Source organism: Protopterus annectens, chromosome 8.part0 (genome assembly GCF_019279795.1).
Source record: "Protopterus annectens isolate FY-2018-M chromosome 8.part0, PAN1.0, whole genome shotgun sequence".
NCBI classification, from domain to species: domain Eukaryota; kingdom Metazoa; phylum Chordata; order Ceratodontiformes; family Protopteridae; genus Protopterus; species Protopterus annectens.
The window spans coordinates 1233341863-1233366235 of NC_056741.1; the positions used below are offsets into that span (position 1 = coordinate 1233341863).

Here is a 24373-nt window from a genome sequence, read left to right on the forward strand (position 1 = left end):
CGACATTGTAAACATAGCTGAAGACTCTGATTAATATGTATCTGCACTATTTCTTGACTGCTCAAAGGCATTTGATACCGTATCTCACTCATTACTCCTAAACAAGCTCTCTAACTTAGGAATTACCCCTCCGACACTAAGTTGGTTCCACAGTTACTAACAAAATCAAAAACAATTTGTACAATGGTCAAATGTGATCTCCCCTGTTCTAGTGAACCCCACTGAAGCCCCACAGGGATCCATCCTAGGGCACCTACTTTTCGATAGTTTTACTAATGATCTCTGTACAGCATCTACTTATGAAACACTAATCCAATATGCTGATGATTCCACAATAACTGTACCTCTTACACACTACCCCAGCTTCTCCTCAATACTCAACAAAGGTTCTCTGTTGCCAAATCCTGGCTTACCAACTGCCAGCTTTTCCTCAACCCCCAAAAAGTAAATTGCTCCTTTTTCAGCCAAAGAGCACCACTACTAATCCAAACAACTTCAAAATTCTCTCTGCAGGCAACACAACCATTGAAATTGTCCACCACACTGAATTAATGGTTATTGTCATAGATGATCACCTTTGGTTTGATCTTCACATTCAACAAAACATAAAGAAAACCCACCAGAAGCTTGGCACGCTTTACAGAAACAAGCATACACTCAGCTCTTCTTCAAAAACCATCTTTGCTAACACTTTCCTTCTACCCTCTCTGCCTTATGGTACTCCAATACTTACCAATCTATAGAGCTCATCTAGATCCATAATGGAACAGTGATATAATAAAGTGGCCAAGTTTGCCACCAACTCAAAAACTAGAACCCATCACTGCTTGTCACTAAAAAAAACTTAACTGGCCAGAATTCCCCAACTAGCTACTATATACCCAACTTCTAACACTCCATAACTTGGTCTACAAAACCTCAGCCTGCCCAACCCTAAGTAACATCATTACATCTTACAACCCAAGCAGGACACTTAGGTCTACAGGTAAAGAGCTTCTCTATGTATACAAACCCTACAAGACAGCTGGGCAAAGCCTCTACTCTCACTGTGCTGCAAAAGCGTGGAACTATCTCCCACTTACTGTGAGAACTATTACTAACCTACTTACCTTCAAAACTGTACTGAAACAACACATGATCAACTCTTGGTTCTGCCCTTGCTCTAACCCTAGCTAATCTCTCCTTCTGTTTAGACTGGACAGCAACTCTCCTTTACTCTAACCATCTGTACTCCTTTCACTCTGTATCATTTACTCTTGCATCTGTATCAGTTATTTGAACAATTACCTTCTACCTCATATCAATGCACCATCTTAGCTGTAACTTCAGGCAATTTGTAAATATCTTACACAGTCTAGTGTTTATTTCTCACCTCTGTATGTATTTGTAACTCTAGAAAATTTGCACTTCTTTTGTATAAATGTTGTACCTACATGTATGTAATCTGGAGCTTTTCTCCCCAGGCCTCCGCTGAAAATGGGTTCATTCTGACCCAGTCAGACCTTCCTGGTAAACAAATGTAAAATAAATAAACTAATAGATAAATAATATTTTCTGCAAATAGAGCCAGCTTTTCTTGATTACTCCTGGAGTGAGTCCCTTATTTTCTTTGCCAATAGTTCTAAATATAATGCAAATAACATAGGGAAGAGAGGACACCCCTGCCTGGTTCCTCTGCTCAAACAGAAATTATCAGAGAGGACCCCACCCACTTTAATTTTCACCCCCAGTCCCTCATATATCCTCCTAATCAACTTTATAATTTTATCAGTGAATACAAATGTTTCCATTGCTCTGCTCATAAAGTCCCAGCTTACTCTGTCAAATTCTTTCTCTGCATCAAGACCCTCCACTAGCAGTGGTATTTTCTTACATTCTGCTTCCCTCTGGATCATCAGTGTTCTGTTAATGTTGTCAAATGTTTGCCTCCCCTCCACAAAGCCATACTGATCCACATCTATCAATTATGGCATCATGTATTCCATTATTTTAGCCATTATAGACATAATCACTTTATAATCATGGTTTAGTATTGAAATATGCCTGTATGAAGCTGACTCTGATGATCTTTATTCTGTTTAGGTATTACAGCTACCACCACTTTCTTCCAGGAGGTTAGCATTTCTCCTCCTTTTAAAATACTGTTAAACAAAACCTTTCAGATCTTTATCAGTTTCCCCCTTGCTTCCAAATTTCTTCATAAATACCATCTATTCCTGGGTTTTTTTTGGATAGATTGATTATACATTAACATTTTTACTCCTCCTATCCTAACTGTTAGTAATTGATCCTCCTCTACCTCTAACCTTAGCATATTTAATTCTTCTATAAAAATTTCCATTTGTAACTTTTCTTGATTTCCATATTTCTCTGCTTTAAACAGACTTTTGTAGAATTTCTGAAATACTTCTAATACTTCTATAGGATCCCTTGTTATTTTCCTTGTTATTTTATTTATTTATTTATTTTACATTTGCTTACCGGGATAGTCTGACTGGATATATGTCCATTTTCAGCAGAGGCCCTGGGAGAAAAGCTCCAATAGACAACATTACAAAGATTACACATCAAGTTAGTTACATAGAAAATATAAGACAAAGAGTTATATACAATGTTTTAGTATCGTTCCCAAAAGGGACTCACAATTTACATGGTCAGACACATTAAAGCAAAAGTCATCAGACTGGTACAGTACGTAGTTGAGTTAAGATATTATTCAGATATGATTTCATTTTATAGCTTAATCAGGGTTGGTACATGGACAAAGTCAGTTCACTTTGAAATACTGTTTGATGCTTTTTTTGAAGAGACTTATGGAGGATTGAAGGGTTATATAGTTTGGCAGAGAATTTCAAGTTTTGCCAACAAAGTTGGCAAACAGGGATTCACCAGATGAGTTATTAGCTTTGTAGGTTTGGACCAATAGTTTGTTGGCAGATCATAGTGACCTCAAGTTGTTGTATGGCTTTATAATATTTATGAGTGAGGAGGTAACCTCAGGGTGGTAAAGAATTTTGTGGGCTATTAAGAGTTGATTTAGTTGAATTAAGCTGGGAAGTTCTAGCCACTCTAGTTGTTTCAGGTTCTGACAGTGATGGGTTCTATAGGTGGAGCCAGTGGTGAATCTGGCAATATGGCTGTACCTATGGGAGAGCTTATTCAGTTCCGATTTATTTAGGTTTGAGAGTACAGGAGAGGCATAAATAAGAGTAGAGAGTAGGTGTGACCGGACAACTGCAATTCTAGCCAGTGGGGTTATAGGCTCCCTAAACTTGGTGACAGCCCTTTCTACTTACTGTTGCTTAAGTTGTTGTGCTAAAAGTTTTTGTGCTCTAGAGTTATTATCAAAAAACAGTTGCTTAATAGCAATCATTTTAAATGCATGCATATTATGAAGGTAATCCCTTATTTTCTGATTAGCATTCTGCAGTTGCAATTCTTTTTGTTCTGTGAGATTTCCCCTATTTTGCAATATTTTAACATTTGACAGTCCCACTAAATAATTCTTGTTACTTCTTAACCATATCTCTCTTTCTTTTATTACCCCCTATTTTTAAACTCCACTTTAATTTTCTCTCTTTTACTAGCTATATTTCTAGAAGAAATTTCTATCTTCTCCAGTAGTTCCTGAATAATTTCCACTACCAGTTCCTGAAATTCCTCTCTTTTCAACAGATAGATGTGAAAGCACCAGTGTCTCATTTTTATTTCATTACCCTGTGTTTTTAGTTATTATTAACGTATGATTTGAAATAGTTATTGGGTGCATATCAAGACCTTCAGTTAAATACACATGTTCCTGTGAAATGTATATTCTGTCTAGCCTAGCCCAGTTTTTGTATCTTGGGGAATAACATTTAAAACATTCAAAGCTCCTACTATTGAATTCACATCTTCCATGCCAAATATTTAAATAAATTTCTTTAAAAATATACACTCCTTTGTTATATTTTCCCTTCTGGGCCCCCCCAGACACATCTTCACTGTTGCAAATCAAATTCCAGTCCCCACCTATAAGTAATATTCCTTGCTGAAAGCTGATTATTTCTCCCAGAATTTTCTTAAGCTCCATTATAGCAGTTTCCGATGGAATACAAATACATGCCAGTGTAATCCTCCTTCTTTGCCAGCATCCTGTTAGTACTACAAATCTACCATTATTGTCTTTTTAATCTTTTCTGTCACTATTGGAGTTTATCTTGCAATTAATAAAGTACTTCTGTCTTCCTTTGCCCTGAGTATTCTGCTGAATAACCACCCTGAAAACCTTTCTTAATTAAATTTGTTCTTTCCAAGTGTGTCTCCTGTAGCATAGCTATTTGCACTCTGCATTTTTTAATACAGTTCACTACTCTTTCTTTTTTATATTTATCTATGAGGCCATTAACATTTAAAGACATTATAGAAAGCATTATGTTCTTGAAAAATTATTATTCCTGTCTTTTATGTATAACAGCTTTTTTGTTAAATATCTAGCTTATTTTATTTATTTTATTTTACATTTGTTTACCGGGGAGGTCCAACTGGACAGAGCTGTCCGTTTTCAGCAGAGGCCTGGGAAGAAAAGCTCCAGAACAATTGCTAGCATACTATACATAAGACATTTACATGAGCATTGTGATTTACACATTCCCTAATAAAAATATAGCAAATAACATATGATTGCATAAAATATTTACATAAGCATAGAGATTTAGACATACAATTAAAAGTATAGCAGGTAGTAACATATGATGGTTGTTCATACAGTATGTTTAGTAGAGATCTTGAAGATGTACTGAAAATAAGACAAGAAATGAAAACTAAAATAAGGAAGAGAATATAGACAAGTTCATATGAGGTGCATTGACATTTTAAGGGAAAACTTTTCAAGTTAGTCTATGGGAGAGTTAATGGGTATAGATGGGACAATGGGGAGTAGGTGGCAGTGAGTTGGTAAGTAATGTGTGATAATACATAGTGCATCTCTGGGAGTTTTAAAGAGGAGGTTGGATAGTGCCTAAGGGAAAGGAGTTAGTTAGGAGTTAGTTCCAACTTTTGTGTTACATGCATGTACTGCTTGGCAGGTTAATCTTTTATATCGCTGTTTCTTGTCATCTCCATTTGAGCCTATGTCATATTTTACAGAACTTTCTGTTTTATTGAAAACCCTCAAACAAAAATACAAATGCACCCCAATACCCTCCTAAAACCTAATAAGTTAATAATAACACACAAAACTATGTACATTTTCAAATGCTGAAGTTTTACCCTTCTAATAGGAACAAATGTTCCAAACTGACAGCCACACACACAGACTTGAGATAAATTAATAGAAAGGTTATCCATGCTAAGATGCATGGTACAGCTTGTGGTTATAGTAAGTGCTGCCTGGGCTTTTCTTATTTTTATAGCTCTCTTAGCTGGGAAAATACTTGAATTATTTCAGAAAACATTTTCTCCAAGCCTTTCTCTTTATCAGATTGTCTGCTAGAGTCATGAAAACCAGACATAAAACTGCCAAGCATACTCTTGTTTACTAGAAAAAAGGCCTTATAATATTCAATATTCTTTTTCATTTTCTTGCTTTCTCTAAAACATGTTATTAGATTAAGCTAATGGCCTTAACTCAGTCATTCCCTATGCAAGAATGAGAAAATACACACTAATTTTTCTTTTGTCATACTCTTTCAAACAGAATTTTTTTTTACATCTACACTTTTTAAAACTGAGCATAGGGAAAGTGAGAGTAAGGGAGAATGAAAAGGGAAAATGAGAATAAGGGAGAAAGAAAAAAGACAGAAAACCCTATTTACATTAGAATCCCCATTACACTTAAAAAACTAAAACAATTACTTTATAACTAATGCAAACAAAATCATGCACTATTAAAATAGTACTATTAAGAAAAAAATTGTTTTACTTTCAATTAACTTTCTTCTTTCTTTTCCCCCACTCCTGAGTATTTTTCTGAACATTAATGACATGAAGTAGTGAATATGCTTTAGAGTCCCCTACAAGTTTAACAAAGTCTGAGAAAGTCCAATATTTCCAAGTTCTCTTGTTCTATTCCTGTTCATCTTCATCTCCCAAACCTTGTCTCTGGTTAATTTCCAATGTACTCTTGATTCTTCTAGTCATCTCTTGTACTTTTTTTCTCTCTCTCAAGCATATTCTGTTGCACTAATGGAAAAGGTTTCACTGTCTCTCAGTATTCTTTATTATCAGAAGAACAAGAAGCAGAATTTCCTTCTGTTTCACAGCTCACTTTTTGCTGGACAAACTTTTGTATTTCTTCCTTAGCATGTACTTCATCAAAAAAATGATGTTCCTCCAGGGAAAAAAAAAAGTTTGAAGATAGCTGGGTACATGAGTTTGAATTTCATGCCTGCTTCTTGACATTCCCTGAATAATGGAATAAATGTACTCCTCTTCTGCCTGGTGTACAATGAGCAGTTATTCACCACAAACACTCCGCTGTCTCCCACATTTAGTACTTTGTCTTTCTGCCACAGTTTTGTCAGAATCAACTCCTTCTGCTGTTACAATTGCATTTTACTATTAAAGGTCTAGGTTGTTTTCTCATAGTCAAGTTTGGAGCATACACTCAATGTTCTCTTTCGATTATCAATTCCTGTTGTGAAATACCAGTCCGTTGGCTTATTTGCGCTTTCATAAAATTAATACAGTCTGTTCCTTCCAGCTTCTTGGTAACAACAGAAAATATCAGGTTTTCCCTAAGTGCTCTGTCCTCTAATTCTATTATTTTTTTAAACATATCCTCTTATGCACTCTCATGTTTAGCCAGCTCTTTCTTCATTTTGACCTCTGAGTTTTGCAGTTTTACCGCCTTATCTGAATATCTGTTTAAAGCTCCTTTCATTTTTTTCCAGTCTTTTATTGTTTGAGTTGATATAGTCCATTGGTGTTTCACTTAGTCAGGTCTGTGTGCAGTTGCTTTATACTTTCCTCTAGGTTACTGGAAATCATGTCTGGTGCTTGCACTGCTTTTTGCTGGACAGCTGCAGTACTCTTCCCAGTAAGTGTTTTTATTGCCTTTTGTAGCTGATTTTTTTGCAGATCCTCTGTATTTCTTTTTTTTCCTGGCATCCAGGCTGTGCACTTACTAGCCAGTTACTGAAATTTATCCAGAAATCCAGGTCCACTGCCATTCTCTGCTAAGTTTCTGTTTTCACACTGGGAGAACTACAATTAATCTATTACTCAATGTTCAGCCATCTTGGAGGTCTGAGACTAGTTTGTCATTATCTCTAGCTCTACTGCCAGTATCTATATAAGTTAGAAGTGCAGTGTAATACTAAAGGAAGGATGGAAGCCATGTTGTGTGGGGGATAGGAGTTCTTCCTGTAGGAGATAGTTTAGCAATTGTTTTTGCATACATTTTTCAAGAATTTTGGAGAGGGAGAGTAAGATTGCTATAGGTCTAAAATTAGTAATTTTGTTGAATTTCCTTCTTTGTGCAGAGGGTTAATGTGTGACTTTTTCCAGAGAGATGTGACCTATTTAATAAGGATTGAGACAGGGTAGGCAATGCTTCTGGCTGCTATTTTAAGGTATTTGCTTGAAAGGTCATCAGCTGAAGTACAGCCTGGTTTGAGTTTAAGAGTAGTTTTATATCAGATGTGGGCACAGTTTTGTAGTTGAAAATGGATGTGGTGGTATGTGGCTGCTCGGCAGGGTTAGGAGTAAATGTTCGGGAATTCTTGGTTAGAGATGCTATACTGTCTATGAAATAAGAGTTGAATTGTATTGCAGTTTCAAGTGATGAGTTATTGGGAGAGGAGTTACAGTTGAATTTTTGGCCAGAACAAGATTTCTTTAATGGCTGTCCGGAATTTTTTAGGGTTGTGTTTACTATTATTCTAAAAGTTATTATAGTATCATTTTTGTCTTCATTAATTTGCTTTTTAGTACAATCACAAAGAATTCTTACATTTTCAAGATACTGCAGTATTTTATATGTTTTCCATTCCTTCCATGATTTTTCTCTATCCTGCATTAGTATTCTACTCTTTTTGATAGCAAAATTGCATTATTTGTTTTAAACCCTTCCTTCTAGGAGGTGCAAGGCTACTTAGGATATTCAGAAAAGTTGTACTGAATTCATTTACAGCATCATCTATGTGGAGGATTTTTAGGGAGTTCCAGTTAAGAGATGATAGGTTAATAATTAATATTTATGTGTTAAACTTGGAAAGATTGTGTGTTGTTTTATAGACATGCTGTTTAAGTGGATGTGGAGATGTCTGGTTGTATAGATTGTGAGATGATCACAGAGACAACCAGACATTGTACTGTAGGTGTTTTATTTGCTAGGGTCTGATACAAGGATCCAGTCTAATAGGGAGTTTGATGTCTTGCTATAATGTGTGGGGCTGTCATTTAGTTGTGTGAAACCAAATGAGTTCATGTTAGATGAAGGGGAGTTTGAGTTTATGTCCAACCAATTTGTAACTGTTATGGATATCCAATGTGGGATATCTTTCAGTATAGCTGATAGCTGTATTGTCACCAGGAGGGATGTAAGGAATAGTAATAAATATTTTTTATAATTTTTTTTAATTTCAGGAAAGTTATAAGAAGCTCTGTTGAATTGAATTTTGTATTGGTTTGTTGTAAGGGTGAATGTGGTAGTTGTTGAGAAATATTAAAGCAATGCCACCACCTTTACTCTTTGTACAGTCATTAAGGATTATATTACAGCATATTTTGGATTTATTTACTTTGGGTTTAAGCCAAATTTCAGTTACAGCAAAAATATCAGGCTTATATTGTCTAATCCAGGTATGAACTAATGAAACTGATAGGTTCATAGATTAGTACTAGGCTAACTGCCATTGTGGGCCATTTTAAGCCTTGCCAATTACCCCATGTGAGAATCAAACTTTGCACCTTGTGTCTGTAAGCTAAATACTTTAACCAATATGCCAACCTCCCACCCTAATATTCTGCTTCATTAATTTTGACCTAAAAGAATAAGATTAACTTAAACATCTCTATACAGCAGTACACCCCTTACTTTATTTACTGGCAGTTATTCAGAAGATTAAGGTTATGAACTGTTAATAAAATGCTTACTGTAGTTGAGGGTTTGAGTCCCTCGTCTGCTATTTGTTTACTGTGTGACTGTGACCAAGTCATCTAATCAGGCAGTGCTCCTACTCTGAGTCAGATAAATGTCCATATGGGTCAGTGCTATATTCCTGAACAACATTTATTCTGTTCTTGGTGCAGGCTCTCCTATTTTATTTCATACAAGCTTTTCTGTGCTCACTGCAAGCTCTTCTGTTTTATTTCATAGAGGCTTTTCCTCTATATGATACTAAAAACAGTATGGTAATGCACTGCAGTTTTATTGCACACAAAATACCTGCTCATGCATATGCTTTCTAAAGGTCATTGTTATTATCAGTATCTTATTAATAAATGACATGGTATGTTGAGCTGCACTGATGTTAATGTATAACTGTTTTAAGTGTATTGGATATGTGGAGCTATTCTTCCTGAGCCTCCCCTACAGACAGTGGCCAGGGTTCTTAGGGATACACCGCACTTCAGCATAAGCCCTGTGCAGCTAAGGGGCACTATGCATTGATAAAAGAAGACATGAAATAGCCAAATGATGAAATATAGCTCTTTAGTGCATTTAGTTGCACTTCACAGTATGTAAATGAGGACACAGCAATTATGCAGATGGACCTAGCCATGAAGTGAAACTGTGCATGCAGATACAGACGTGCAGTGAAATTCTTATACAGAACAGTAACTATGTAAACACACCTAACCATGAAGTAAAACTGTGCATGTACACCGATGAGCAAGACACAATCCATAGAAAAATTCTGCTACATTGAACAATTTCACAAAAACACAAAATGTGGACTCAGGCTGATATATCTCAGTATAAAGCTGTGCTAGTAACAGCTGGGTTCTGCATGCTAACACATTCCTTGGCAGGATTGCACAAAGTGTCATAGAAAGCCAAGTAGCTAAATATGATTTGCAGATGCACTGCAATGGTGTCCACATATGCAGGCCCATGTTTGAGTCATAAAAGGGGAGGAGAGGGCATAAAAGTAGAAAAATGAGGAAAAATAAGCACAGGATCACACAAAGGAACAATATATAGGAGTTTGCAAGATAGGGGACAGAGGAGAACACTTTTGTTAGGTTATGTAATAAGAGATCTGGGGACCCAGGTAGATAGTAATCTCTCCTTTGACAATCATATTGCCAAAGTAGTTAGGAAATCCTTCTATGTGGCCCATCTAATTAATAAGGGGTTTGTATCTAGAAATAAAGAAGTTATAGTGCCCCTCTAAAAAGTGAATTAGCATTAGTTTTGGTAAACAACTTCTCCCGTCATCATTCTGTCTAGACAACATACCTCTACAAAATAAAAATGTAGTTAAGAACCTATGTACTTGGATTGATAGCTCCCTTCATTTTGACCGTAATGTAATGACAATTTTATTTAGCACAGGTAATTGCCAAAGAAATATCATCAATGTCTAAAGAGGTGTAAGCAGCAAAAAACAACAAGGACCAAGACAGCTAAACCATAAATTTAATTGTAAAGCATAAAAGATAAGCGCTTTTGGACAATTCCTTCATCAGATCAAAGAACAAAGTGTATTTAACTGTTTTAAGCAACACTTGACCAATCACAGACTCAAAACTGCACCACATCTCTTTACTCTTTTTCAGAGCTCTTGCTTATAACATGTTAACCATTTCAGTGCCTGAGTTTGCATTCTCTCAAAATGGGTTTTAGGGGAAGATATCCATTCAACCGTGGGAGTTTATCAGCTTGTAAATCTGCTATCAAGCGGGCTTCTGCCACTTCTGTTTGATTGCATATATCACCCCCTCTTTTATCTGGTTCACCTAACTGTAGTGCCATGAAAGTAAAATTATGTTCAGGTTTATTTAACTTGTACTGATATAAAACACTGGTATTTTTACTAAATCTAATGTCACTTAGGTGCTGCAGTATGTGGTCTTTTAATCTTCTGTTCATTTTACCCACATAAAATGAAGTACAGGATCTACATTTGGCAAGATATATCACATTGCAAGAGTAACAATCAGCATAACATTTAGTCTGGTATCTTACCCCTGTAATCGGGTGTATGACCGTGTTGTTTTTAGATATATTTTTTTACAAGCCTTTCCTCACTGGCAGCAATAAGTCCAGACTCTTTCACTTGCGGGCAACTTTGTATTGAAGATAGTAGTTGTTTTGTGTAAAAGTTACTTAAGATTTTTGTTCCTTTTATACAAAAACTTAGGAAAGTTGCCCACTATCAACCTAAGTTCATCATTGTTGGCTAAAATGTTCCAGTTATTTCTCACAATATTGCAGATGCCTTTTACATCACTGCTGTATTTCATTGGCACTCTAACATTTAACTCCTTGTTTTCATTGCTCGCTTTTTCCAGTGCCGTGCCTTTATTACTAAACCATGCCTTGCCTCATCTTTTTGACATCACATACAATGTCACTTACTACTTGTTTATTATAGCCACGTTATTTAAAATGATCAGATAACATTCTAACTCACTGTGAAGTTGTGAATCATCAGTGATTAGTCTGGATGCTCTCAGTGCTTGTCCTTCTACTATATTAGAGAGTGTATGTAGCGGATGCATGCTGTCGTGACAAAGCAATGTATTCTTCCACATGTTGTCCTATATAGTGTGGTCCCCATCTTGTCCTCTTACTATATTAGAGTGTGTATGTAGCGGATGCATGCTGTCGTAACTAAGCAATGTATTCTTCCACATGTTGTCCTGTATAGTGCGGTCCCCATCTTGTCCTCTTACTATATTAGAGAGTGTATGTCGCAGATGCATGCTGTCGTAACTAAGCAATGTATTCTTCCAAATGTTGTCCTGTATAGTGCGGTCCCCATCTTGTCCTCTTACTATATTAGAGAGTGTATGTCGCAGATGCATGCTGTCGTAACTAAGCAATGTATTCTTCCACATGTTGTCATGTATAGTGGGGTCCCCATCTTGTCCTCTTACTATATTAGAGAGTGTATGTAGTGGATGCATGCTGTCGTAACTAAGCAATGTATTCTTCCACATGTTGTCCTGTATAGTGCGGTCCCCATCTCACCATTCTCACCTAAAAAACCTGAACATCCAGAAAATCAATCTTCTTATCTGAGTAATTCAGGGTAAAGAGTAGGAAACTAGTGGTGCTTTCCAAATATGGGACAAATTGCCTAAGTTCCATTACATCTCCTTTCCAAAGAAAAAAGACATAGGTTCATAAGTAGGTACTAGGCTATCTGCCTGAGGGCATTTATAAGCCTAGCCAGAGTGTGTCGGCTTCCACCGCCCCATTGATTAAGTAACTGATTCTCTGTCAAGCAGAGCCAATGAAGTGATCCCAGGGGTGTATTTTCTGTTACCCATCTACTCGTCAAGGTTTCTCTTGAGGAGTGTTAGTGAGGGGCTCTGCCTGATGTAATTTGGAATTTTGTTCCAAAGCATGGGGAGTCTCTGTGACAGGAATCTATCCCTCCAGCATGTTCTATTTATTGTTGTGGCGAGGTTTAGCTCACTAGAGCATGTGGCTCGCAGTGACTTGGATTTCTTTAGCTGGAGCATGTCCATCAATTCTGAGCTGGACATGGCTTTGTAAGTCAGGCAGAGATCACCTCTGAGTAAGCGATATGCCACGGAGTACAGCTGAAGTTTTTTCAGTCGGGCTGCATAGGATATATGTTTGAGACCAGTAATCCTCTTGGTGAGGTACTTTTGTAGTCTTTCCAGCTGTTGGAAGTGTCTTGTGAGGTACATCCCAAATGGGGCATTGTACTCTATGATGGGTCTATTGAGTGACGAGTAGAGGGGCAGTATAACCTCTTTATTTCTAGATGTAAACCCTTTCGTAATTAGATGGGCCACATAAAAGGATTTCCTAACTACTTTGGCAATATGATTGTCAAAGGAGAGATTACTATCTACCTGGGTCCCCAGATCGCTTATTACCTCTTCTGTATTAAGGGGGCTGCCACCTATGTGGTAATTCATGGGTGTTTTGTTTTTACCAAATGGGATGACTATGCATTTTTTGGCATTTAGCTTGAGGCCATGACTTTGACACTAGGTGTCCGTCTCAGTAAGGACCTTTTGGAGGATGTCCGTGTCAGCCGGAGAGTCAGTTATGGCTCCCAGTTTGCAGTCATTGGCAAACTTGGTTAGCCATAGTCCTCCTGTGTTTACCTGTACTTCTGAGAAGTATATGCCAAACAGTAGATGCCCCAGGACCGAGCCTTGCGGGACACCACTTGTGACTGGCTTAGAGTCGGACCTGGAGCCTGCTATTCTTACCATGTGAGTTCTGTCTGTAAGCCAGTTGGCAACCCATCTTGTGACGTAGGGGTTTATGTTCAGGTTGGTGAACTTTTCCGTAATACCCGAGTGGGGAATGGTGTTGAAAGCTTTGGCGAGGTCAAGGTAGGCTGTGTGAACCATCTTTCCCTCGTCTATGGCCTTGGTGACTGTCTCGAAGAAGTCAACCAGGTTTAGTAGGCATGATCTGCCTTTAACAAAGCCGAACTGGGTCGGGTCAAGTGTTTGGAGGATCCCAATGTCTTTGTTAATTAGTTCAATGATGATGCGCTCCATAGCCTTGCAGACCAGGCTAGTCAGGCTTATGGGACAATAGTTACCAGGGTCAGTTGTGGCCCCTCCTTTGTGGAGAGGAATAGCCGTTGCTGTGCACTATTCTATAGGCACGTAGCCTGTGGGGAGGCTGAGGTTGAACAGTGTGTTTAGGTGGGGGGTTAGTTTGTTCTGTAGTTCGTGCAAGACGCAGCCTGGGACACCATCTGGTCCCATTGACGCTGTGTTTTTAGCTTTTGAAAGGGCTGTTTTCACTTATGCGTCTATGATTTTTGGGACACTACACTTTTCCGGTATTGTTGTGGGCTCTTTTGGAGGTGAGAGGGGGTGAAGTTTGCAACTGAAACTATCTGCCAGGATGTTGGCAATATCAGTAGGTTTAGTATATTTTGTGCTATTTTGCACGAGTTCAGTGCATATCTGCGAGTTGCCACTTAGATTCTTAACATAGCTAAAGAAGGCTTTGTGGTTATCTTTTGAATCCTTGGCTATTTTTCTTTTAATGTTAGCCTTGGATGATTTCATGAAGGACCTCAGTTTCCTACTGATACTGATCAGGGATGTCTTTCCTTTTTTCTGAACTAGTTTCCTCCTTCTATTGTATAGCCTGTTTATTGCATGGGTCCACTAAACTGGTTTCCTTCTCTTAGAGGAGTGAGTCTTGGTTTTGCTAGGGATGGCATGATCTATGCATTTTTGTAGGTGCTCATAGAATGCATTTGTAAAGGTTTCTGCATCTTGGGCAGCGTTATCCTTTAGCGTGGGGGCTGTGAAACTTACCACCTCTGTCTTAAGTAAGGTGAAGTTAGAAAATTTTTTTACTGTGGTTTCCTTAGTTGGGGGAGGTGGTGGGGTGTGGACATCCAGAGTTATTAGTTTATGGTCTGATCTAACCAGTGACGTTGACCTCTGGTGTGGAACACCTGTCGCCCATGTTGGTGATGACCAGGTCCAATATGTTTTCACCTCTGGTAGGGGAGTTTACCAGCTGATCCAGGGCATTTGAGTTGATGAATTCCAGGAAGCACTGGGCCTGGGAATTTGTACTTGAGTAGTTTTCCCAGTGAATGGTAGGGTAATTGAAATCACCCAATATCAGGGTGTTTGGTAGAACCTTCATGTTTTCCAGTGTCTCCAGAAAGGTGGAGTGGTGGTCCTGGGTCATGGAGGGTGATCTGTAGCAGGCCACAATTTGCATTGCAGATTTGCCCGATGTTAGTTGCACATGGATGATCTCAGAGGTATCATGCTGTGCCACTAACCTGGAGGTGTAGGTATCCTTGATGAATATGGATACACCACCTCCTTTTGTGTTTCGGTCCGTGTTCTGTGGCCGAAACATGTGGTATGAGTTGTAGCCCGGTAGTGCTGGGGTGCTCTCTGGAGCCTTGAACCAGGTTTCAGTTACTGCACAGATGCCGATGTTGTCCATACTGAGGAGTGCTTTGAGCATGTGCATTATGAGATTTAAACTCCTGGCATTGAGTAACATAACCCTCAGTTTTTTGCTAATTATGCTGTTTACGAAGGTGGGTTTGACTTTTGAGCCTTGCCTAAAAAAGGCACTATGGGGGCAGCAAGAGCCTTGGCCAGTATTCGAAAGCCTAGGGGTGACAGGTGCAAGACGTCTCTTGCGAAGCAACGCGGCTTGTCGAGCATGTCGTCCCAGGCTGACAGGCACTGGATCCCCTTTGAATGACACCAGAAGCTTAGCCAATTGTTGAAATTGATCATTTTTATTTATACTGAGGTATCATTCTTGGTAAGGGCAGGATGCTACTCAGGGTCAGGGTCATACCAGCCTGGGCTACATGATCAGAGAGCTCTTCCATGTCTCTTTTCATGTAGTCCAGAGAGATACATCTCAGGTCATTCACACCAACATGAACAATGACAGAGTCATATTTGTACTTGTTCTGGAGTGACCTGAGTGCTTGTGTTATGTAGCGGATTCTGGCTCCAGACAGGCAGCTAACAGTAACCTTCTGCTTGCCCAGCCTAGTGAGTGGGACGTCAGTGTGCCTGACTATAGAGTCACCTATTACTAGTGTGTTAGGTATGTTATTTCGCCTTAAGAGCTGTGATTGTGAGGCACACTGATTTTGTGTTTTATGTGTTGTCTGGTTTGTGACGGGAAGTGCAGGTTGTTTGGGTGTCTGCTTTGGAGGTCTCTGATGCTTTTTCAGGTTTTTATTTAGAGCATCCGCGTATGATTTTGTATATTTATGTGTATTTTTTCCAGTGCTGTTTTAGTAGGTTTGTGTGCGGCTGGAGTTGAGGTGCAAGTGTTAACCTTCTCCTCTTGACTGTCTGTTCCAGTCTTGGGTGGAGACAGCTTAGCTTCCAGTTTGGCTGCATAATTGCATCTCTCGCATATGTTAGTGTTTTGTGGTAGGAGGAGAGGGTTGTCTGTGTACATGAGGCAGTTGTAACATTATCTCAGGATTCCAAGATTCACCAGCTGGACTGGAGAGTGCACCTGAAGTTGCCCTTTGGTCATGCCTGAATAGTAGGGTGAGCTGCTTAGTCGCTTAGTTGGTGAGGGGTGAATAAACAGCCTTGCCCTGGGGGGCAATCAATATCAGGGTATATTAGTGCTTGCTATTAGGTTGCATCATCCACAAACCTATAGTAGAAGATGATCTTGTCTCTCCATAAATTCTTGGTAGTAAAAATATGTTCTTCTTCCCAAAGCCCAAGTACTATGTTTGCATAAGAATTTGTGCAGGGGTTCCCAGGGCAACACCCCACCGCTGCCAGTAAATCTTCTTTTGAAACATAAAGATGTTATTTTCCAGAACCAATTGTAGTAGCAGACAGATTCTATGTATCATACAGTTGTCATGTATGTTGCGTTTACTCAAGAAATGTTTAACAGCTTGTATACCATGTGCATTAGGAATAACGGTAAATACACTGTTGACATCAAGGGTTACAAACAAAAAACTACCTGTAGCCTTGTTTGCATCCATAGACTCAAAATAGCACATTCAAAAACTGAGGTATATCTTTAAGTACAGCTGGTGCTTTGCATAGAGCTGGTTTCAATTGCTTCTCTACCCATACTGGCATTGGCTCGGTAGACCACCCACTACCTGCCACTATTAGTCTCAATGTGGGATTATGTTGTTCCTTGTGTATCTTTGGTAGACCATTAATGACAGATATCACTGGATGCTTAACTAAAAAATACTGATGCAGCTCGTTCAGTAGATCAAACATATTACAAGTTCGAACCACATATGGCCGAGACCATATGTTCAAATTTGTAATAGTTCAAACACTGAAGTAAAAAAAGAAAAAAACAACAAAAAACAAAATTAAATGTCTTTAGCAGGGGGGCTACACCCCCCTGCATCCCCATAACCCCCTTACTTAAATATACCAACTCCAAGATTGCACTACATTGCAGAAAAGGGAAATCTTCCCGTTCCACACTGTATGGAGATCTCTATTCAGTCCGATCGAACATTTACAAGTTCAAACATATGGTCTAGGCCATATGAGGTTTAAGCTTGTTATATGTTCGATCTACTGAAGAGAACCCATATATATATATATATATATATATATATATATATATATATATATATATATGTGTGTGTGTGTGTGTGTGTGTGTGTGCATGTGTCTGTGTGTGTGTATATATATATATATATATATATATATATATATATATATATATATATATAAAAATGCATTATAAAAAAGTGAATAAGAAAAATGGAAAATAGCACATCTGATTTGAGTAGCTATAGGTCATGAGTTGCAAATAGCAAACACACTGAGTACATTATACAGTGGTCCTGCAATTAAGAATTGTAAAATGTATTATGCAAGTAAGCGATAAATAGGACCTACAAAAAGAAGAATCTCTAAATGGCAATGACTAGTATAGCACCTTAGAATGGCAGTGTAAAGAGAAAGAAGGTCATAGATTCATTGGTGTGTACTAGGCTAATGGCCCTGGAGCCTTTACAAGCCTAGCCCATAGGATTACACTGGCATCATGCCATCCGACCTTAGTTCCCAGTGCCTCTGTTGAGTAAAGCCACTGGAGTGATCCCTGGGGTAAATTTTCTATTTCCTCTCCACTCATCAAGATTTCTCTTGAAGAGGGCCAGTGAAGTGCTCTGCTTGACGTGTATGGGAAGTCTATTCCATAGCATGGGCAGTCTCTAGGTTATGAACCTGTCCCTCCAGCATGTTCTGTTGATTAAGGTCTCTAGAGCGTGTGGTGCGGAGGGATTGAGATTTCTTTAGATGTAGCATTTCTAACACAGCTGGGTCAGACATGGCTTTGTAAGTCAAGCAGAGATCACCTCTAAGTAGGCGATATGAGAGAGAATAGTTGGAGATTTTTGAGTCTGTCCATATAGGACAAATATTTAAGACCTAGGATCCTCTTTGTGAGGTACTTTTGTGGCCTCTCCAGTTGTTGCAGCTGTTTAGTGAGGTACATGCCAATTGGGTCATTGTACTCAATGACTGGTGTAATGAGGGAAGAGTAGAGAGAGACAATGACCTCTTTCTTCATGGATGCAAAACCCTTAGTAATGAGATGTGCCACATATAAGGACTTTCTGACCACAGTGGCAATGTGGTGGTCAAAGGAGAGGTAGATGTCAACCTATGTTCCAAGATCTCTTATAATGCCTTCTGTGTTCAGTGGACTACCATCGATGTGGTAATTCATGGGAACTGTGTTTTTCCCAAAGGTGATGATGACACTTTTTTGGCATTGAGCTTTAGGCCATGGTTCTGACACCAGTTGTTGGTCTCAGTGAAGCCTTTCTGTAGGATGTCAACATCACTTGGGGAGGTAATAATAGCTCCCAACTTGCAATCATCTGCGAACTTTGTCAGTTAGAGTCCCTTTGTGTTGGCCTGGACTTCAGAGAAGTAGTTACAAAACAGGAGAGGACCCAGGACCGAGCCCTGTGGGACTCCACTCATGACTGGTCGGCAGTCTGACCTGGAGTCAGCTACTTTCACACTGTTGGTTCTACCTGTGAGCCAGTTTGCAACGCACCTAGTAATATAGGGGTTGATGACTAGCTTAGTGAGTTTTTTCAATGATTCCTGAGTGGGGAATGGTATTGATGTTGAACATCCACAAGCCAGAAGAGAAACTAGCTGTTTGCGGGTAAATGATATGTAATGGACATAGTTACTAATACAGAAGTCAACAGTTTGCATAACAGGTCAGTGAAATGATATGGGCAAGTTGTTTAGCAATTAGTTTGCTGATAAAGGAGAAATTTATAACCTAACTGCTTACTAAATAAGTAAGTAACTAATACAGACAATTGCACAAATACAAAACTGAAATATACTTAATCAGCTGGTTAATACAAGAGTGTAGGTAGCGGAAGTAGAAAAGAGAAATTAAAGCAGGAGCAGTTTCAGCTAGTGTCCAGAAAGCAGTTGCATTTTGTCTACTTTATTAAATTCATTTTTAGCTTTTTCTTGAAAAGAGTGAAGCTGGTAGCATATTGTGTCATGTTACTTGTTGTTTCAGCATTCAAGATATATTTTACAGACGATTGTGGCTTGCTTCACAAGGATAGTTTTGAGTTGGGGCAGTACTCTTCATGCACTATCCTGAAATGCACAACAGCTCCAGCTATGATTGTCAACCATATAACTTTGTCAATAGTCTGACAATGGTGTTCATTGGTGGCTGCTAGGAGAATAAACCTGAGAATTCTGTGACTGCTGTCTGGAGGAGTTTAGTGCTGTAGTTAGAGGGGGAGTGGGGCTATTTCAGGCAAAGAATATTCAAATCTTGGTAAGAGAACATTAATGTAATTAACTGGCTATTCTAACTTCTACAATCTTACCATGAGTTACTGCACCTCCCAAAGCTGCCTGCAGAGCTTCCAGTTTGTGCAGATAGCAGCACCAATGCAGATCATCTAATAGCAAATTACTAAACACTCTTACTTAGACCTTTACGTGACTGTCCCGTACTCCTTCTCCTCTATGAAGTATTTAATATAATGGATAGGCATTTCCCTGTCATCTCTGTTACTAGCCTGGTGGATATGGGCATCCTGAGGCAGTACTGCCTCATGTTCACAGACAACCATTTAATTTTGGAACAGACAAACAGTGTGTAAGAGATGTAGAGACACAATGTCATTGGAGTCAAATCTCGCACATATACACACAAAAAATGCAAACCAGGTTGTCAGCATTACAAACAAAACACTCATTACTAACAGTAAGGAACAAACACATAGACCCACATATGTGGAGGTACTCACTTGTAATCTACCAAAACCTCCAAGACTTCAAAAGCATCTCTCATTGGCCCTGTGCACATTCAAAAATGACAACACCTCACACAACACATATCTCTGAATATCATAGTAGCCCTGCTTCCAAGCCCATAAGGCAACACACTGCACTGCCAAATATTCTAGTTATTGTGGATTCCATTGTAACACATATTGATGTCCCCCTTACCAGGCTAAAGAAGGGGAAGATCACAGTGAGCTGTCTGTCTGGAGCCAGGATCTGCCAGATCATGCATGCACTTTGGTCTTTAAACACAAGTACCAGTATGACATGGTCATAGTCCATGTGGGCATAAATGACCTAAGATGTACCTCAGTGGACTATATGAAGAGAGATATGATGGAGCGCTCTGAATATGTGTCCCAGGCGGGTATGAATTTAGCCTTGAGTAGCATCCTACCTTCACCAGTGATGATGCCACAGTACCAGCAGAAAATGACTGACTTCAATAATTGGCTTAGTTTCTGGTGTCATAACAAGGGGATCCAATATTTGTCAGCCTGGGGAGACACAATCAACAAACCATGATGCTTTGCCAGAGATGGTTTGCACTTGTCACCACTTGGCTTCTGGATACTGGCAAAAACTTTATATATCCCCATATTGCCTTTTTTAGGCCATGTCAATTTGTTAAACTCTCCAACATAATAAAATCACTCAGGATTTTGGACTTCACCAACACAAACACCCTGGAGCAACTAGTTAGCTCCCCATCTAGAGGTACAAATACCCTAGACCTAGTATTTGCGAATATGGAGGAATGCTGCTCCCTCCCATGCTTTAATTCCTCCCTGGTAAGATCTGATCACAAAATGATCTTCTTTAGTATTAAAACTAACCTAGAACCTCCATCAAACTCCAAATCTGTTAAGAACTTTGCTAAGCCCAGTTACCTCAAACTACATGACAGCTTATTAAACTTCCAAGCCCCTCTGAACTGGGATGACACTGAGGCCTACTCTGAGCTGTACACAAAATCACTGTACAACCATATTCATAGCTGCATAGAGGAGGCAGCCTGTCTGAGTCAAACCTGTGATTACTGGCAAAACTAAACCACCTTGGTGGACTCCTGGCATAAACAGGCTATTCAACAAAAAGAAGAAAGAAAATTCTCTTTAAAGCCAAGAAGAAACAAGAAAAAACAGTGCGAAAAGACACTCACCAGTCTAAAGAAGCAAATTAGAGAGTGGGTCAAATCTGCCACAGCAAACTATGAGGTAAAGATATTCAAAACCACCAGATAGCTGAACACAAAAGTAGAAATACCACCCACAGGCAGGAAACAGGATCCAAAATGTTTATTCTTCTTTAGCGCCTCGACTTAACCAGTCTTCAAGAAGTATAAAATAAAATAAAACATTCCCTTTAAATACCCATCCCTAATCAAACAATTAAAAACAGCAATAAACTAATTAAATCAAATATTTCCAATTAATTTCACAATTAAGGCCATGTGAAACCATAGTATTATACTTCATAATGAATAAAGATTCCTTAAAAAGTAATTTATTCTTTAACATTTCATCATCTCCTAATTTAACAAAAACTTTGTCTAAAATAGTAGCTTGTAGCAACTTATAATCACTTTTATGATACTGCATAAAATGCACTGCAATGGAACTTTCCACTTTACATTTCTTTATCTCTCTGACATGTTCCTGTAATCGATGTTTAAACATTCTTTTAGTCTCCCCAATGTATATTAGATTACATGGATAATGTAAAGCATAGATAATACCTGTGGTAGTACATGAAAAATTTCCTAACACTGTAAAATTCTTGTTACCCAATTTATAAAATGTTTGTACAAGCAAATCACAAATGTTACATTTCCCACAAGGAAAAGTCCCCTTAGGTAACGGGTTATGAGGTAAAGACAGCCTTCCCAGGTGAAAGATAAGGCTATTTCTAATTATGTTCGTAACCTCAGGAGAAACGCTCAGTAATGTACTGAGTTAATCTTGAACAGCAACATTTATACCCAGCCTAAAACTATAGCAAACCTGTTGGCCAACAATTTCAATTTAAACTTCTCCCCCAATCACCTCCTACCACACCCACAGAAGTACCCGCAACTATCCCCCTACCAGTCATTAGGAGGGAACAGATCCTTACTGCGCTTGCTTAAGCCACAAAGACAGCCTACATGGGTTCTGGCAACATTCTAGGATGCTTCTTATATAGCTTAAAACAGAATCTATCAGGGCCACTAGAAACTCTGTTTAACCACAGCCTCCAGACAGGCTTTGTCCCAGTGGAATGGAGGACTGCAACAGTTATTCCTCTGCATGAGGGGGGCCCACCAACTGACCCAGGGAACTACAGACCATTAAGTTTGACCAGTCTTATCTGCAAGGTCATGGAGAGAGAATTATCATTGACCCGAGTGATCATTAATGACATAGGAAGTCTCCAAACACTGGGCCAGACCCAATCTAGCTTTGTTAAAGGGAGGTCTTGACTGCTCAGTCTGGTGGACTTCTTTGAGAAAGTCACCTGAGCCATGGATAAGGGTAAAATGGTACTCACCACTTACCTAGACTTGGCCAAGCCTTCCACACCATCCCTCACTCAGGAATCATACATAAACTTACTGAGTTAAGCATAAACCCCCACATCTTCAGATGGATAGCCAACTGTCTCACTGACAGGACATATGTTGTCCGGAATTGTGAATCCACTTCTGATAAGAAACCTGTTACTAGCGGTGTCCCACAGGGTTCAATATTGGGACTTCTCTTGTTTTGTATATATTCTCTGAAGTGAAGGCCAAATATTGGGGGCCTCTGGCTCACCAAGTCAGCCAATGACTGTAAGCTGGGAGCAATCACTGAATCTCCAAATGATGCTGACATCCTACAAACATGTCTAAAAATGACAAAAGACTGTTGCCGAAACCATGGTCTGAGACTAAATGCTACAAAAATGCATAACTATACCCTTTGGTAAATCAGATATCCCTGCAAATTATAATACTAACAGCACACTCTTAAAAGTAGCCCGAGTGGTGAGGGACCTAGGAGCACATATAGACAGTAACCTAAACTTTGACCACCAGGTAGCTATGGTAGCGAGGAAATCACTTCTGTTTAGCTCAGCATATAATAAAGGCATGGCATCAAGATTAAAGGAAGTCATAGTGCTATTGTACTCGGTCCTCATTAGGCCCATAATTGAGTACAATTTTTCCTTTTGCATGTACCTAATCAGGCATTTACACCAACTGGAGCAGCCCCAGAGGTTTCTCACTGAAAAAATACAAAGCATAAGACACATGTCTTATGCAGACTGACTAAAGGCTTTATCCCTTTACTAAGTCTCATATTGTTTATTGAGAGGGGACTCATGCCTGACCTACAAGGCATTCTCTGATCCAGCCATAATGAAAATGTTACATATTTGCAAGCAAAATTATACAAGAGTTATGCTTTCCATGGACCTGAACCTTATTTGTGACTTTAACCGAACTTGCTGGAGACACAGATTCTTACCCAAAAGCTACCTCATCTATGGAATAAACTTCCCAACTTCATAAAACAAAGCCCACCCCTCACTCTCTTCATAAAGAGGATGGGGAATCATACATTCATTCTTGGGGTATTGCCCATGTGCCTTACGGACAGGGCAGTCTGTAAAATGACTCAGGGCTCCAACACCCAAAGACCCACTGCCCTGATACTACCCCATCCCATATCTGGGGAATTAATATATAATATTGTCATAAATGGGGTATTATTGGCTAGACTTGTAAAGGCTCTTGTGCCATTAGCCTAGTAATCCCCTATGAGCCCATAAGTACTCATTCCTAACTGTATTTTTTTTATCTTTGCCCTCATGGGGGCAGACATCCTGATTATTTTGGAAAGCTAAATCTGTCCCATAATGCATCAGTACTAAACTAGTAACCTTTAGCATTAGAACCTTTAAGTCTGAAGACACCAATACCTCAGAATTAAATTACTTCAGACATATAAATTTCATCAAATTCTGTGCTGATGTTTCAAGATGCACTTATTATTACAGGGGAGTTTCAAGATTCACTTACTCCAGCATGATCCCAACCATCACCAGAGGAGGTAGCAACACAAAAAAGTTCTACATCCACACATACAAATGTATAATATTGACAGTACCCACCAGATCTAAATATAACTCTAGTGGTCCACCAACATAAGTAAATTGTACAATAAAGGAAAAAAATCCTTAAATTATACAGTAGATCTAAGAACCCTTGAATAAGGAATAACATTACGAAATATACTAAACACTTAAAAAAGAAATTAGAAATGACTAAGGCAGCCCATGAACTTGAAATGAAGTAACACTCAGCGTTGCTCAGAACTTACTAAAAATGGAAACACCGACTCTGACCTAACAGGCATTGTCAGTATACTAGCTAAGAAAATCACTGCCAACTTCACCTTGG

General features: G+C 38.9%; 1 protein-coding gene across 1 annotated transcript in view; it reads right to left on the reverse strand.

The window, feature by feature from the left end:
• LOC122809327 (haloacid dehalogenase-like hydrolase domain-containing 5) overlaps positions 1-24373 on the reverse strand; it is a 599749-nt gene that overhangs the window by 572926 nt on the left and 2450 nt on the right. The gene's annotated exons all lie outside the window — the stretch shown is intronic.